The sequence below is a fragment of the Rhipicephalus microplus genome, chromosome 4 (assembly GCF_043290135.1).
Source record: "Rhipicephalus microplus isolate Deutch F79 chromosome 4, USDA_Rmic, whole genome shotgun sequence".
Lineage (NCBI taxonomy): Eukaryota > Metazoa > Arthropoda > Arachnida > Ixodida > Ixodidae > Rhipicephalus > Rhipicephalus microplus.
The window spans coordinates 150,375,310-150,392,880 of NC_134703.1; positions in this window are offsets into that span (position 1 = coordinate 150,375,310).

Genomic DNA, 17,571 nt, shown 5'->3' on the forward strand with positions numbered 1-17,571 from the left:
CTGCAACTGTGAAATGTAAAAAATAGACAACTTATACACTTTACGATATTGAAAGAATTGTTTAAAATATAGTGAAAAAATGGTGTCAAACTGAAAATATTAGCGTAAACAAAAGCAATTTTATCTGTAATTCTTTATTCAGGTGCCATCAAGCTCTTTTGACACCATTTCCACTGTATTGAGAAGAGTGTTGTAAAAAAAGATGGCTGTGAATTTGCTGATTGTCGTTTCGGTCAAGATTTAGCACCTCACTGCAATGTGCTAGCGCTTCACACTTGACTGTTCTTCCCGAATACGTGAATTCTACTATTTTGTCAAGATGGGATAGATGTGGTTACTTACTTCCTCGATGTTTTATACCTGTTTCCACACATGTCCGTACTTAAAAATTGCTGAATTTATTCAAAAGGTGACACATGGTGAAGCTTACTTTACCAGTGTTTTAAACAGTTTTTAGCACTTTCCTTATGAATAATTGATCTAAATAAGTTCTAGTTGCAATACTTTAGAAGAACAAATTCCTGGGTGAGTTGGTAAACTGATATATTAATACTTTCAAGGGCAAAAAAAAACACGTGACCACCACACGATAGAGTACATAGGGTGCGTGCTCGTCCTTTTTTGTTCTCAATTATTCATGTTTGTTGCGTTTCTTGTTCAAGGTATGGTGGAAGAAAATGCGACAAAATTCGAAAATAGTGAATATTTACTTTTTTTCACCTCTGAAGCTAAACATCAATTCAGAAATTTATACTGGAGATAAGGGATGTGCTAATAAATACTACCACGTTTACACATCTAAAAACATTATTCCAAAATACAAAGCAAAACTTCCAGGTGTCCTATTTTTCCCAAACCTGCAGAGTAAAACGAGACGCTTCGGGGGGTAAAACGGCACATTATGAGAAAAAAAATCAAGCCTTCAGTACTTGCGGTACAAAAACTTGAAAATCACTCTGTGAGCGCTGCTGCCTTCGACTCCACGCATTCAATCTAGACAGAACGGAGTGTCGTGTTGCTACTTGCAGATCAAACACCGCCAGTCTCTCTTTGTGGTAATGTTGTGGATTGTTGAATGTTTGCACCTCATTGAAATATTTAACGATTCGAGGCCTGATATGCTTTGAGGTATCTTTTTTACGTCTTTTTGTCATTTTGATGAAGGACTGCTAAGTGCTTCATGGCTTTTAACTTCGTCCGTCAGACGTTTTGAAGCAATGAATTTAAAACTGTGCTATCTAGCCCTAGTTCTTTTTAATTGGGCTATTGGAGAAACATCGTCAAAACTCAATCCTAGGAGGTGTTTGTGAATGACTTGGAGATTCTACTATCTTTTATGCGTCTGTTGAGAGCATTCTTGAGTACACAAAAAAATCACAGCACATCCATCAAGTGAATGATGCTGAGTGGGGCGAAGCGTCCGTCAGTCTGTTTGTACTTCCGTCCGTTCATTCTTTCTTGCTTCCGTCCGTCCGTGCATCTATCCGTGCGTTTCTTTATGCGTCCATTCGTGTGATCTTTCGTTGCCCCGCCACCGTGGTCTAGTGGCTAAGGTACTTGGCTGCTGACCCGCAGGTCGCGGGGTCGAATCCCGGCTGCGGCGGCTGCATTTTCGATGGAAGCGGAAATGGTGTAGGCCCGTGTGCTCAGATTTGGGTGCACGTTAAAAAAACCCCAGGTGGTCAAAATTCCCGGAGCCCTCCTCTACGGCGTCTTTCATAATGATATGGTGCTTTTGGGACGTTAAACCCCACATATTAGATCATCATCAGTGTGACCATTCATAAGTTCGTGCGTCCGTCCGTGCGTCAAACAGACAGACAGGCAAATAGACAGACGATGGACAGACGTGGCCCACGGATAATTCACGGTTTGCCAATAAAACCTTCAGAAGCTTTGCCCAACTCATCATGATTCACTCCGCACATGTGCTGTGAGGTGACTATTACATAAATGCATACGTGCAGGTGACTACCGACCCACGTCCTAAGGAGCTTCACCCCTGAAACCTCGATGCAGCGTGAACGGAGGGAGGCATGTGCCGAAAAGTAAGCAGTGGTTTTTTTTTCGTTTTTCTCTCAGGAATCTCTATATGATATTCTCTTGTATATCCGAACCCTGCTAAACAAAGACACATAATATATATTGAGTGAAAACGAAGGGTTCAATTAAGAAGACACATTTTAAGGCAGTAGATGCTTTTTTGTAGCGTTTTGCCCTTTTCACAGGCTGAGAATTCGAAAAAAAATTCTCATTGTCGTCGGGCACCAAACAACCCAAACTTGTGGTATGGTGTTATGGAACTCGTAGTCTAAATTAACAAAATAATTATTTATGTTGCTGTACTGACGTAGGAGTAGCTTTATTCATGGACCCGAAAACTTGGCTGAGCAGAATTTTGCCTCTTTCGCGACGTCACGAACACAATGACACTAGTCGCGTAATATTTTTGCGCGTGAATGCTGTGAGCAATCAACCATTACACAAGAAAACGTACACAAGAACCAGCATCTATTATTGGAAAAAAGAAAAGTCGTTTCTATATTAGCTACACAGGCCGGAAAAGTGATAACGTGGCGTTTTGCCTCATTGTTAAATTAACCCCCTCTTATTCTAAGTCAAGCTTCTCAGGCACAGTTCTTCTTGCATTTCCCCTTACTGAACGCGAGTTGCAAATGCAACTTAGAAGTGCGGCGGTTTGGGCTAGTTTGTATGACATTATGGTAGTTAGAGCGCGAGAACGGAACGGCGACTTGTACGTCTTCTTCTTGTCTGTTTGTCGTCGTTCTGTTCTCGCGCAATAACTACGGTCGTGCAAATGTAGTTTACGAAATCGCAAAACAGTACTGCTGATCAGCATGGGTACAGAAATGGACGAACAGATTGATGCTTGAACATGAAAACTGAAGATTCACAAAACAGTGCACTTTTATCTCTTGGCTGTGATGCTTAGATCGCAATAAAAGCCTTTAACTTTGCAGTTATCTCTTACCTCTGTTTTTAATGTCGTCATCACTTTCTGTTAGCAGAGAGGTGCAGGCAATCATCATAAAAAAGGTATGTTTGAGCTCTAAGCGCTGTTAATTCTAACATGATAGCATTAAAGAGTTCGTTTTGCAGAAATTCTGACATCGACATCCACATCGGCGTCATCGTTGTTGGTTGTGACCGAAATACCAAGAACGATGCAAATAAAATAAATGATAAAAATATCTCCAAAAGAGTGGGTTTTGAAACCGGGTCATTTAGGTTGCAAGCGGGTGTTCTACCTCACCGCCACGCCATTCTTTTTTGTTTATTACCGGTTTCGCACAAGGTACACACATCAATATAAGTCACTGTAAACAGTAACATACAAACAGAAGTGATGACAAAAAAGCCGCGGAACTATTAGTGATTACAGTGCTAAAATTCCTTCAGGTTCACCAGGGGTTCGACCCTGGAGAGCCATTCCGGAACAAAATCTTGTTGACCTCACGGCCACGCCTATGTTTGCGAAAGCAGTGAAAAGAACTTCCTCCACTTGAAAATACAGTGAAAGTAGCTTTCATGCTTCACAAACAGAAGCGTCCTGTATCCATGCTTCACAATTCAACATAAAATGTTGAAGTAATGATGCGTATTATAAGGTTACATTGCCAAAGGACATCAGAATATGTTAATATTATAATGGCTTCGGGCTTGAAGGCTGGTAGCCCACAACAAAAGCCATACACTCTACTGCGCCCATTTTCTCAAGGGCACGCATAGTGGGTGCATAGCAAATTCGAAAAAGTTACATGCACTAAGAGTTTGAAATGTGCGCTTGCAACAGGATGTCGCTCTCGTGTTCAACTCCTAAAGGCGAAGTTTTAGGGTCCCCTATTTTTTTTCTATGGCTTTGGTAAACGATGTTCTATTCGTACCACTGTATGCAGTTCTGATAAAAACCTGGCCATTGGTATATGGCCCGCATGCAAAGTGTTAAAAAACTCATACCTCGACATAGGCCTAAAAGCGTATAGGGCTGGGTACGTAAGCTTCTTCTTCATGGAAATATTCTACGTGAAGCAACGAATGTGTGTATAGCCTGTGCAACCATGCCCCGCCACGGTGGTCAAATGGCTAAGGTACTCGGCTACTGACGCGAGGTCGCGGGATCAAATCCCGGCTGCGTCGGCTGCATTTCCGATGGAGGGGGAAATGTTGTAGGCCCGTGTGCTCATATTTGGGTGCACGGTAAAGAACCCCAGGTGGTCGAAATTTCCGAAGCCTTCCACTACGGTGTTTCTCATAATCATATCGCACTTTTGGGACGTTAAACCCTACAAATCATCATCATCAATGAGCCTTTGCAACCATGAACAGCTATGGGCCGGCATTCCCTTTTACTATATGACCGCCTATGGCCCACGCTGCACCCGTCGCCTGGCAGCCCGTGGTGCGCACACGAACGGGCCGATATGGCACATATTATTTGGCAATGCGCAAGAGACGAAGATGGGCCACAAGAAAGGATGACGTCAACTCAGGGACCCTCCGAAAGGGGGTGCCTTGCTGAGCGATGGCAAGCCGCCCTTCTCACCGAGGCCCTCGAAGACCAGGTGTGGGCCGTCCAGTGGGCCAGGGCCATCGCCGAGGACCTCCGAAGATGTTCCTGTAACGATGTGTCCCTTGCAGCCTAGCCCCGAGCACAGCAACAATCATTGGGAAAATGAAGTTCATTCAACTGAACTCAACTTATCAGTGTTAGTGCGTCTCAGGAAGTTGCTTTTTCAAGGAAACGTGTCTTGAAAGCAGCGATGTGCAAGTGCTCCCTACGTCCAAAATAAAGGGCAAATATGGTTCACGCAACACTCAAAATTCTACTCATTGTAGCCGCAAATAACAAGCAAGCTTATGCCGCATATCATAAAACATTTTTTGCGATTGATCTGTGCCAAGAGAATGAAACACCTATCACGCAGCCCACACTTTCCAAAAATGCTAGACAGGTTTTTACAGCGAAAGCTGTATAAGGCCAAGAGAAACGAAAAACTGTCCGGCAGTGATGTCACGAGCGGTCTCATTGGCTGTCCTTCACTCTCAGTCACGTACTCAATAACCAACTCCGTTGAGGCATTGCGCTCCTGCGGACTGAATAAAATTTTGCGTTTAGAAGCTCAGCGAAATAATAAGCGTGACTGTTTTCAAACTTCCACGCCAAGCCGGAGAGCTGAATATATGCGTGTAAAAATCGGCCCCGCGTGACTCAAGAGGTTATTCTGTATGCCATTTTTACGAGGAAAGAGCGGCCGTGCCATCGCGCAGGCAGGAGGCGTGCAGGGGACAACTGCAGCTGCCCCAGCGCGGGCTGGCCTGGCATGTCTGGCATGTGTGTTTGGCTGAACACAGTGTGTTTGGCTGCACAGACCAGTGTGTTTCGCTGCACAGATGTGCCTAAGCTTGCTCTCGTCACTCGACAGACACGGCTTGCCAAGCCTGATGAACGTTTCTGTGGCGTGCTGGTGTGTAGGCTGGCGACTCCGGAAGACCGTGTTTTTCTGTGTCCGTGAAGTGCAGCGTAGACATGTGATGCGTTTTGGGCACTGGATTTTCACAATCTGTGTGGCTGCAAATCAAAACGGTTGGACGATGCTGCGCTACAAATTGTCGCGGAAAAGGTACCAAAGTTGCGAGTGTTCTCGTTTCGTGAGAACAACTGAAGAACAAAAGAAGAGCGCGTTGTTCGTCAAGCTGAAGTTCACATTCGTTTAGTGACCTGACAGTAGGTGTGTCCGTACTACATATACTAAGTTGTTTCAATGGCACTATCTCCGCCAGGTTTTGTTCATGATATAAAATTAAGGTACCATGTGTCCTTCTGACTTGTTGGCATAAGCCTTGCAAATAAAATAAATACGATGTCACAAGCTACTGCAATTTTCGTGTCGTCCGCGCACCCCATCGTCCAAGAAAGAGCGCTTTTGTGTTGGGAAGACGAGATCCGGTGACTAACGACCCAGCGATGGCGCCACCGCGTTTTCCCTAAACCTGTACCGAAAGGGACACGCATGTGTTCGGGGAAAAAGAGATGACTTCCTGAGGTGATGGGATCACGCGTGCGCCGCGAAATAGTTTTGACTGCTGCGAAGTCGGCAGTTCACGTGCAACCAGCAAGAAGCGTGGTCGTCGGTGTCGCGAGGCTCGCATATGCGGCGAGTATGGAGTAACTAGCGCAACGTATTGAGACGGCTGCAATACCGGGCACCCTCGTCGTCTACTAAGCTGGCGAGATCTGCAGCGGCACCCATCAGCTCTCCTACGTGTACCAAGAGCTGGCCTGGTCTGTATGAAACTTTTTATTGTGACTTTTTTAAAACTTATTTTATGATAACCAGCTTTTCATTAGGTGCAGTTGTGTGCGATGCGTCACAAGAATAGGCTAAAGAGCGCGAGCATAACATTTGCTTTGTAACTGTTTCCTTGTATCCCTCTTTTCTTCCTATCATGTTGTTATTTTATTAACATTCCGCGTATTTGTGTCTTGTCTGTTCCTGTTGTAGTGTTCTTTTAGAGCATAGTTTGATTTGTTTTTGTTTCATAGCGTATTAGTGTTTTTATCTGTTATTTTTTGTAGTCTCTTTGCTATTGCCCTTGTTTTAATCAAATGCTTGTTTGTGTTTAAACAAATGTCTGTGACTATTCTATGAGTACATCGGTCAGGCTTATACATCACCACACGTGCAACTGCGCACGGGTCGACCAACCTGCTAATTAATTTGAAATGTACCATTTTGAGGCCTTTCAGGCGTCATAGGCCGAAGCGTGAAGTGGTAGGCTGCGAGTCTGCCGCACGTCGATGTTGGATCTGCGGGGCCTCACTCGAAGTGTGTGACAAAAGGTTAGTGGCAGTTCTCTCAGAACAGGAGTTTTTTCTTCAGGGTCTGTAAACATTTTGCTATTGGCAATGAGTGCCATGCACTTCTTGTATTACCCATGTTTACTTGGTTGAGAAAAATGAAAAGAATGCCAGTTTATTGCACAGTGCATCAATTTTGTGCACAGTATATTTGCCGGCGTTCCTACCACTTTGTTCCGGTATTATCATTTTGCGCCACTCTTGTTTGTACCTGAGCCTAATATGCTTCCTTGAAGTTTAGATGCGTGTAGACACTTACAATAAATCACTTTCTTATATGGGTTTTAGGTGTCTGAGCTCCATTTAAGCTAGAGTATTTAGAAACCACTACCAAGTATACTGACCCCAGAACCGGCATTGCAGTAGAAGCGCCCACAGGGGCTTCAGTCTATACCCAGTACAAACATTTTCACCAAGACCTAAGTTATATGAGCGACGCACCACTGCGAGAGGAAACGCCGCCTCTTGTGCGGGTCACAAGAGATTTTTGTGAAACGAAAGATTTTGTTTTCTTTTGCAATGGTGATTACTCTGATAGTGTGATGAATGACGCATATGTGGCAGCAGCGCACACTCTCATCCATAATTTTTAATGTCTATGAAGACAGATGTTCGAAACATACAAATAAAACTGCAGAAACTTTGCAAATAATCAGAAACAGTTTCTCTGCATGTTCTAGTTATTGTGCATGTGCAAACAAATAAAAAAACTAAATGAATTTCACTCGAATTAGCAGGTCACTTTGCTGGTTCATGAAATTTTGCGCTTGTAGAACGACCACACGTTCGATAGCGCACAGTCTGAGTTTTTTCGTGCCTGCAAGAAATGACCCACTGATGAATCTCTGAATTCTTTTAAGCGTAATACACTTCTTGACCCAGCGCCTTTTTTTAGGCAAAAGGCAGAATAAAGCTGTTAAAGATGTAAAACTCGCCGCGAACGTTTTATCTTTCAACGAGGGACGATAGTGGCAATAGATTCACAGCCTTCCGTACGTGCGCTCACTTGAGCAAAACCAGTGACATCATGGCGGAAGTACATGAGCAGGCCTGAATATATTCTACTAGGTGGCACTGGGCTCCCACGAAGTTAGCTCACTGCGTAAACTCACACACGTTCACCGTGGCTCTCATGGTGTAACAATATCTTTTCGAAGTCTTGTCATGATTGTTTCTGAATTCATCAGTGGTGTCAGCCGTGGCAGTTTAAACTGTGTGCTCGACGCTTGAAGCTAACGGCGCTTTGGGACGGCAAAATAACGTGATGCGAGCTAGCTTTTTCTTTTAGTAGTACCCTCAGGCCTCCAGCGAGCCTCGCTGTGACATACATGATGCGCACGCTGCGTGCTAGGCACAATCAGTAACTCGAATGAATAGGTGTTTCTTCTTTTCTGTTCACTCGTCCGTATACCATCGCTAGGGGTGTATGCCCGTGTGCTCAGACTTGGGCACACTTTAAAGATCCCCAGGTGGTCGAAATTTCCGAAGCCCTCCACTACGGCGTCTCTCATAATCATATAGTGCTTTTTGGACGTTAAACCCCACATATCATTCCAATACCGTCGCTCAGGATCTTGCAGGTTTCGTCCTGCAAGGGAAACAGGTGCATATGGCCATGTAACGAAGTGCCTAATGCTGTGAGGCCATTACTCACTAAAGATTACTGTGCGACCATTCCAGTGTTTGTGCAGCCAGTTATTCGATGCGCGAGCTCGCTTTATTGAGGGTACTTCGTGTGATATTATTGGTTGCGATAAAGCAGGTTGGCAGTGATGTGCTCTCAGGAAATAATTACTCAAGCGAAGGGCCTAATTGATTGCACCGTGCTTTGGTGACATGCGCACTAAGCCAAAGATTCTTTTCAGGTTCTGTTTTCTCATACTAAGTATTATCGCGTTTTTGTTAGTGTTCTGTTGCGCTCAATATTAACGTGGGGCCTTACTACGTGCCTCCATTTTCCCGCAATTACTGTTGATACGGAAGTGAACTAGTCTGGAAGTCCGTGCTCCACCGCCGCCACTCTGAACGCATGAGACCAGCTGAATATGTTATCGTATTGAGACCTTAGAATTCTATTATCAGCACATGTCTTTCCTAAGCACGAAAAAAACTCTGGACGACCCTCTTGTTTTGAAAGTGTCGTCATGCGTTGGTTTCTGTACCTTGTGAGAACATGTGCAAATATTTGCAATTTAAGGTGATCTTTCAATAAAACTTCCAGTTGAAAGTCGGTGCTCAGTTTGTGTTCACTTATGGTTCTCGCTCATTTTGGTCTAATGAAGAAGGTAGTGCCAAATAAACAAACGTGATTAACACGGCATATATTTAATTAGATGAGCTACCTCTATCGCATGATTTGCGTTACCTTTGTGGAGTAAATATATACAATCAAGTATGAACTTAAATTGTTATGTCAGTGGCACGTCCAGTGAATGCTGGTAAAGGGATAATTAAGGTAATATAAAATAGCAATCAGCAATAAACGTAGTCTGAACACAATGATTTCTAACTAACAGAAGAAGGGTGACATGTGGCTTACAGGCAAGGTTAAGCCAGGAGGAAGTGAAGTACAAACCAAAAATGGTTAGGTTCTGTTATGGGTGCAGCAGAGTTTGTTATAAATGCACAGTAATGAATCAAAACTATCCACCTTGGTATGCGTCGTATGTTAAACATATCCGCCTTTTGTCATCTAACTTCACGTTTGAATAACTTATTTGGCAAAAGTTGCAGTATATTTCAAATATAAATAAATAATTTTTTTAAGAGCGCATTTTAGAAAACAATGACCAGGAGTGCACACTACCCAACCACCATTGTTTTTTTCTTAAATGTTGAAAAAAGCATGAACTAACTAGTTTTCCTATGTATTACAATAATTACAGTCTATGCTTTACTCACTAAGGGGGAAAATCAACACAAATTCACAGCAAGCAACATCTCAATTTTTCGTATCGTTTTATGTTTTTGAAAAATGTTTACAAAAAAAAAGTCAAGCCAAAGTTTTTAGTAAAGCCTTCAATCTGATATGTTTTAAATATCTAATGAACTTCTTTATATTCTTTTCAGGAAAACACTTCTGGCGAAGCAGCAAGATTAGTTGACACACCTCTATTTTAACAAGGTGGTCTATGATGGCTACACTACCCAGCTTACTGCACACTTCATTAGAGATATCTACATTTCTCAGCATCTGGGCAAACATTGGGGCTAGTAAGTCCCAGTGTCACTAGTATAATTCATATAAACAACTACCCACAACGTGCAATTTATCGGTTTAAATGGTATCACATTTGTCATGCACTAAAAAAAGTACTTTTCTATGCACAACCGCTTACTGAAATAGTGGCCCATAAACGCCGATAGTCATGTTCTGCAAGACGAGTTGAACAGATTATTTTTAGAACCATTGGCCGAAAAGCAATAAACGGAATGCAGCGCGACCAAAGTTCATCAACTTGGAAAATTGGTGGGTTGTGGTTTTATTCGCGGTTGCGTAATCTCATGATGATTGATTGATTGATTGATTGATTGATATGTAGGGTTTAACGTCTCCGAACCACTATATGATTATGAGAGACGCCGTAGTGGAGGGCTCCGGAAATTTTGATCACCTGGGGTTCCTTCACGTGCACCCAAATCTGAGCACACGGGCCTACAACATTTCCGCCTCCATCGGAAATGCAGCCGCCGCAGCCGGTATTTGAAACCGCGACCTGCGGGTAAGCAGCCGAGTACCTTAGCCACAAGATCACCGAGGCGGGGCAATCTCATGATGAACTTGAACATCAAGTGCAGTTGTAGAAGCCAGCACGATAACGTATGCCACTGACATTTCCCCTCTCTTTTCATTATCTGTTACAGTTCTCGTATTCCAGCACGGCATTTATTGAAGTACGATCAAGCAACCTAAGTACTACTGTGCAATAATATACCAGCTATAAAAAATCCTCATATTCTAAAACGAGGCCATTTTTCATGGAGGCATGCATCAACAATAAATATTCTCAACTTCGTTTAGCGCCATCTCTTCACAGGAACTGCACGCGAATGTTTGCGAGAGATTTGCAAACCAATATATATTTATTTGGAGGAAGACCTGTGCGTCGCTTATTTGTGAGCGTCATATTCGATTTAAAGCCTGCTTCTTGACTCATTGCAACAGCGCTGTAATGCTCAATGAATACTAGAGTAGCCAGTCGCCATATAGAGGAACAGTTAAAGACTGAAAATGACCAAATGCGACAGTATATCGCGAAATAACACGCATAAATTCTCATTGCGAAATAGATGATGCTGGAAATGGTTAAAAGTCGCGGTTTCCTCAGCGGGCAGCTTGCGATAGCTCACGCGCACGAAGTGCAATAATTAGAGTATGCGCACTAAAATACTCTGTAACGTTAACGTGGGAAAAAAAATTGTCTTTCAAAAGTTGAAAATGGCCTGCTGTCGTTGCCTCCATAAAGGCAAAAGTGCTATAAGCTGCCCAAATTGGTCGATCTCGAATGAGTTCTGCCTCGATTCTGGTGCAAATGTCTTGTGCATCTGTATAATTTTCAAATTCAAGGACATACGAGTTTCGCGATATGTCATGTGAATCAAACCACCACAGGACCAGCAAGATTGTGACACGCAAATGATGACATTCATAATATACATGTCACAATTTTTTTGTTATGGCTACTCACTTATACTCGTCGTGCACTGATGTTGTACCATACAAATTTTGGTATAGATTCTAATATCTAAACAACCAGGAGATCTAAAAGCGGTAGGCGGCTAGATATATAGACTGATACGGTCAAAGTCGTCAAAGTTCGCTAAGAAATGCTTCGCCTTTAAGACAACTTCTTTCACTGGCAGACCAGCGGCCAGAGTAAATGGCAGTTCCTTATAGGAGCAGCTGCAGAGCAAGCATGACCTGCACGGGGTACAAATAATTATTATTCGCTAGGGCATGCCCATGAACAAGAGGAGTGCATTATTCAGAACCTTTCAATGAAGTGCACTGGCATCGGCGTGTCCATGTTAGGTCGCGTGGGCGACAGAGCCCGAGGACAGAACAATGGTTTGTTTTCATGAAACTGCTAGAAAGAAAAATAAAAAATTTAGAGCACATCCGCCCAGTTATGCATATATATTAGAGTTGCAAGCTCACGTAGTAATTTTCAGGCACACTTCTTGGCCTTGATCTTTCCTTTATCGACCTGTTTTGATACCCGCACCTATCATCTAATCTACATTGATAGACCTGTGTACATTCAGCGGCCTCCTTTATTATACCCTTCGTAGTAGCTCAGCTTATAATGCTTCCTGCTGCCTATTTTGAGGGTATGACTTCGATTACTTGCTACGGTGGCCCAAAGCGAAAGGATACGGGATGCAAGAATCACCCGTTATTCCATAGTCCCTGCTACGGCATGCCTCATATTCATATTTCTTTTTTGACACGTGTCACAACAATTATTATTCCTTATCTTTTTGTCTCTTTTCCTAAAGAAACCGTAAAAAATGAAATTTAGTGCAGTCTTCGTTAGATGTACTATACTTGAAGGGTAACTACAACTCTTTAAGTTATTATTTCTTGAAAATTCTTTAAGTTACCCTCAATATTACCAATTTTCTGAACAGCATCTTGACATGAAAACGAATACATCATGTTGATAAATGCTGAATTGCGTAATTCAGCCTACCAGGTTATTTTGCATATTTATAAGCTTTTTTATTACGTGCTGAACTATCTTCTCTGCCACAAGTTTACAGCAAACTAGGATAATTGCCCGAAACATATTAGTCATAATGAGGGCAACCGAACATTCTTAGTTCATTAAGTGAACGAAATGACATGCAGAAAACTAAAACAACAATGCTTAAACGAAAACAGACGTAGCGCTCTGTGTATCTTGTTGTTAGCAACGTCTGGACAGCAGATAAGCTATGAAAAGATGCGTTTATTTCAACGTCAACGTACTTTAGGAGGGGCCCATATCTACGCTCATAGTTGCCGATACAAAACGGCAATTGATTCTCAGCTCCAGTAGTATGTCACCGCATGAAATCACTTGATGACATCTCTTCGTACAAGTCATTGAACTTGAAATGTCACACTGTACATCGTGAACGGGTAGAGCGCCTCACTACCAGTCGCTCTGCTGCAGAAGATGCAGGCACCAAACTACTTGTCCGAAAACAAGGTACTCCACTTGGATCATAAGGCTTTGGCAAGCACTGCCAATATCATAGATGTGTGCTACCATCTGATGTCCGGAACTCGTTGACAATGCGACTTAATTTGCGGCCGCGGCACACGAGCCACCAACTGCTTCGAGCCTGGGCGAAAATTTTCCACGCAAACGTAATCACCGCACTGAAAACTTCGTAATGATGAATTCTACGAGCATTGCAGATGCATCGGGTCAGTATGACGTCTATAGCTACGCTTGACCTCAGATTTTTTGCAAAAGTCAGCTCAGGGGGAACTCTGCACGTTTTCTGTGGGGTGCGAAATGCTGCGCGAACAAAACCGAGAGGCTAGAGTGCCGACTCTGCTTCTGAAGTGCAGAAATAAACTAGCAATTTCAACACGAAAGTGTTTAATGCCGGGGTCCAGAAGTGATAACACTCTCATGGAAGTGATTTTGAACATTTTATACTAAGAAGTTGAAAAGACAAAATCAGAAGGCACACATCTGTCGCACGGAGTCGAACATTGACGTGAGCCCGGCCTGCAACTACGACTCATAAGTTCTTTATGCCCCAAACATAGTTTGTTGACTGGCTTACTGGCTTTTTTTTTATCTTCTGCTCACAAAGACTGAATGAACAAAAATGCACTTTCTTCTAGAAGAGTGGGCGCACATGACGCCATGTTTGATTGAATGTTTATGGCGCACAAGGGGTGTTCCGCGAACGACAACTGATACAAATTATGAAAGGAAATGAATAATGCAGCATGGTTTCATTTGTTTTTATTTTTCTCCACCAGTTGCCTACACTTCAATTGAATGACGCAGATTCTACTTTTCTCCTCGTGACATTCCACGTCAGTTCAATGCGCAGTCTCCACGCATAACTACAATGACCCGCTTTATAGCGCAGAAATCTCCCAAGTAATACCCCATTGCGCCGTCTATTACCTTATGCGTGGAGATTGATCAGAAAGATGCTCGCTACATGTACACAGTGGGACTAAGAAGGGTGTGGCTGCAACATATATGGCTTCCAGTACAATGGCCGACACATACTTCAGCCGCACTCATTATTTCAGGATAACGTGTGCTTCAAACAAGCAAGCCTGGGCTCCTTTCTATACTGGCTTCGCCCGTCAGTATGCATCGAATCTTATAAAGGTAGGCAAAAAAACAACAACTCGTAATACGAACCTGGATCGCTTTGCGATTCTTTCCGGTTGCCTTCGAGCACTACACAAGGCGTTCATTTTCGTCAAGTATTTTCTTATTTCTCTCACATTGTCTAGATTTCTTCTGTCATGAGACAATGCTCAGTGTTTCATAGAGTGTTTGCGACATAAGGTGTAAATTTCTTCCTCGTATGTTCTGTAATGTAGACGCAGCGCGAAAAACCATAGTGGCGTCGGAACAGAAGCAGCAAAACCTGGTCGGGTATATGGGCAGCGTCGCAGCACCAATAAGGAAGCCCCACGTCGCGCCTCGCCCCAACGTGTCTATGTCGCTGCAGTATAGTGGAGATTCCTCTTCACTACAATTTTTATTTTTTTTCACAATGTCACAGATTTGTTGTGTCATCAGACAATGCTCAATGTTTCTTAGAGTGTTTCCTACTTTCCATGCCATCAGCGCATATCACTCACACCCAGTTAAACATTTTTCAAGACGATGTTGTTCGGAGAAACTGAGCAACAAATTACCAATTGTGCATGAATATTTGTCCTCGTCTTCAATCAGAGCAATTTGCCTTAGAATAATGATTATAACTCGTAATGAGGCTGGAATCAGCCTAACAGGCAGATGGCGGCCCATTTACCTTTATTTATGAAATTATCTGCCTTATGATTCTTTTCTCTACAGTTCTTGCTCGTCCATGAGCTAACTTAAGCTGCACTTACTTTACCCCTGCTGTACCTATCTTACTGAGAGATGAATTAACGTTCTTGCTCCCCCGTCATTCTTTATACTTCTGGCATGAACCTGTTCAGCGCTTCCGAAACGTATTTAGCAATATGTAGTGTCTTTTTTATGTATTCAGCGTGCAATCCTGTAACCATGGACTCTCTGTTTACGAACTGTTTCCGAATAATTAATAAGAAATATGAGGAAAAGAACGGCAGGAAGGTTAACCTATGGGCAGCCTGTTTGCTACCCTGCGCATGGGAGAGGGATGGTGTAGATGAAACAGAGGAGAGAGGGAAGATAGCTTTTTTTTTACTATTTCTAGCTTCTCGCGTGTATAGGCAACTCAATGCAACGCGCGCGTTGGCCCTTTTCTGTCATTTTGGTTAAAATGACAGGTAAATACTACCTGTCAAAGAGCCTCCTTGTCCTTTGGGTTTTTTTTTTTGTTCTTTGTGATGAGCTACTTCGGACTATGAAGGGCGCGCGTGTCTTTTCAAAGGTAGTGCGCTTCCTGCCAGTCGCCAACTCACCTCTTGGTCAGCGTAAGCTTCCTATTGAAGTGAATTTCGTTTCACCGGAAGCCAGCCAACTAGCGCACCTTCCTGTTTGCTTCCACTACCTCGGTATTATTATCTCGGCTCCTTCGCCTTATTTATTTGCTTCGGAAACCACTCCTTCCAGAACGCCGTCATGATCTGGTAGCTTCGGTACCATGGATCTTACAAAAGGCAACTGGCGGGATACGGACTGTTCATCATCGGTTCCTTCTCTCAAAGTCGTCGGCAGTCCTGACGATTGTTTGTTTAACGCGTCATCGAGTCCTGCCCCAATAATGACGAGGTTGAGTTCGCGAGCTTTAGCTGTGACTTTTTTCTCGCTTGCCGTGTGACTGAAACCAGCATATATCTCGAGAAAACCTCTATGGAAAACTTTATCGCTTCTCATCCTCAGTGCATCGAATTATATTATCTTACTGGCAATCACAACGCGCTTACACATTGCTGCAGAAGTTAGCGGTGTCTGGCTACTGCCTTGGTGACAACTAAACTTAGCCATGGTTGTTTATATGTCTACTCGTCCCCTGTTCTCCTCAAACCTACTTCTCAGAAGATCGGCTGTATGACCCCTGCACCTGCCTCGTCAAAGCCCGACTCCCTTTTCACCTCTCCCAAGCGAAGGCAAACGTTCTAGTGTTTTCACCTTCATCTGCATCTTTGTTAACATTTGCGACCATCGATAGCTTTTTCTTGGTTAATTTCAGACTGTGCCATAGCCCATAAAATACGGTATCCCTGCAGTTACGTGAAATGTAGCCTATAATGTCTTGTTTTCTACATATGAAGCTACTGACTTCCTATTACACAAAGATGCTTATTTTCTCTCATCAGGGCTTCTTAGAAAACTTTCGTGTATCCAGGTGAAAAAAATCTTTTCATTCTTGCACGTAAGAACGCTCTCGAGAGCCTTTCGAGCACATGCCTACCTTGACTTTGTGGGTACATGGTTCTATTCAGTGCTATAGGTGGTACCACGTCAAAAAGGTTTTTGATTGTTTGTTCCCAGCCACACTGAGAATTTGATCGAACGAAGAGCGAGTGTACGGGAAAAAGCTGGGTAAAATCGTTTTCCCTGAAATCATTGTATGCTTCTAGTCAATCATTAAGAATATAGCTAAATCTTCAACAAAGGCTTTCGGAAAGTATGCCTCCTATTGTGTACTATACACTTAGATATGCATTCTTTGCTCTTTTTCTGCATTAAAATTTACCACGATTGCTTTAGTGACTTAGCTGAACCAATTTTGCTGTGTTTTTGCACCTGAAACCAAAGCGAAAAATGTTTTTATCGCACAACTAGCCTCGTCACCGCCGCCACAAATTCGAATGCTTCTGTGATGACAAACTGTGCCTCAAGGCTGCCTCGTCAGCTGCATCCACGTGATGGACCACATAACTCCCCTCTCTTTCTGCCATGTCGAGTCAACAGGCGAGTGCTTCAGTTCAGCAGTTGCGACTTTGGCCCGCGATAGATGGAGAGATTGGGGACGCTGGTCTGTCTGTGCCAAAGTTCTCTGTGTGGATCCAGGGAGGAAAGTGGCGACGGATGCCATTCCTGTTGTTAACGAGTCAATGTGCGTTTGTATTGAGTACAAGCGCTCAATGTGGCAGGCTGAAACAAGGGATGTATAGCAACTTCAGCGAGCTTTACTTCCGGAGAATGATGCCGAAAGCAAGAGCAGCGAACTTTATGGGTGCCTTGTGCCTTTATGAACGGCTCACGTTCGAATCTTGTGATGGTTTCGGAGACTGACAAAACGACAACAGTACGGAAGGATGGATGTTCGATTAGATAGGTTTTCCAGTCGGCGAGGACGCTTGCACGTGCCCAACGGGACCTATCCGAGATAAGACGCCTTTATTTTTATGGAGAAGCTTCTAAAAGTGGCACCCGTTCATTCCTCGTAGTGGTGCGTAACATGTCTAACGCTTTGACCTGCAAGGTGGTGCCGGTGGGAGATTTCTCCTGTGCGTTGTTGAACAATAAAAAATTCTCAGCGTGTGCGTTAACTAAAAGCCGAATTCTCCTGTCTCTGATTCC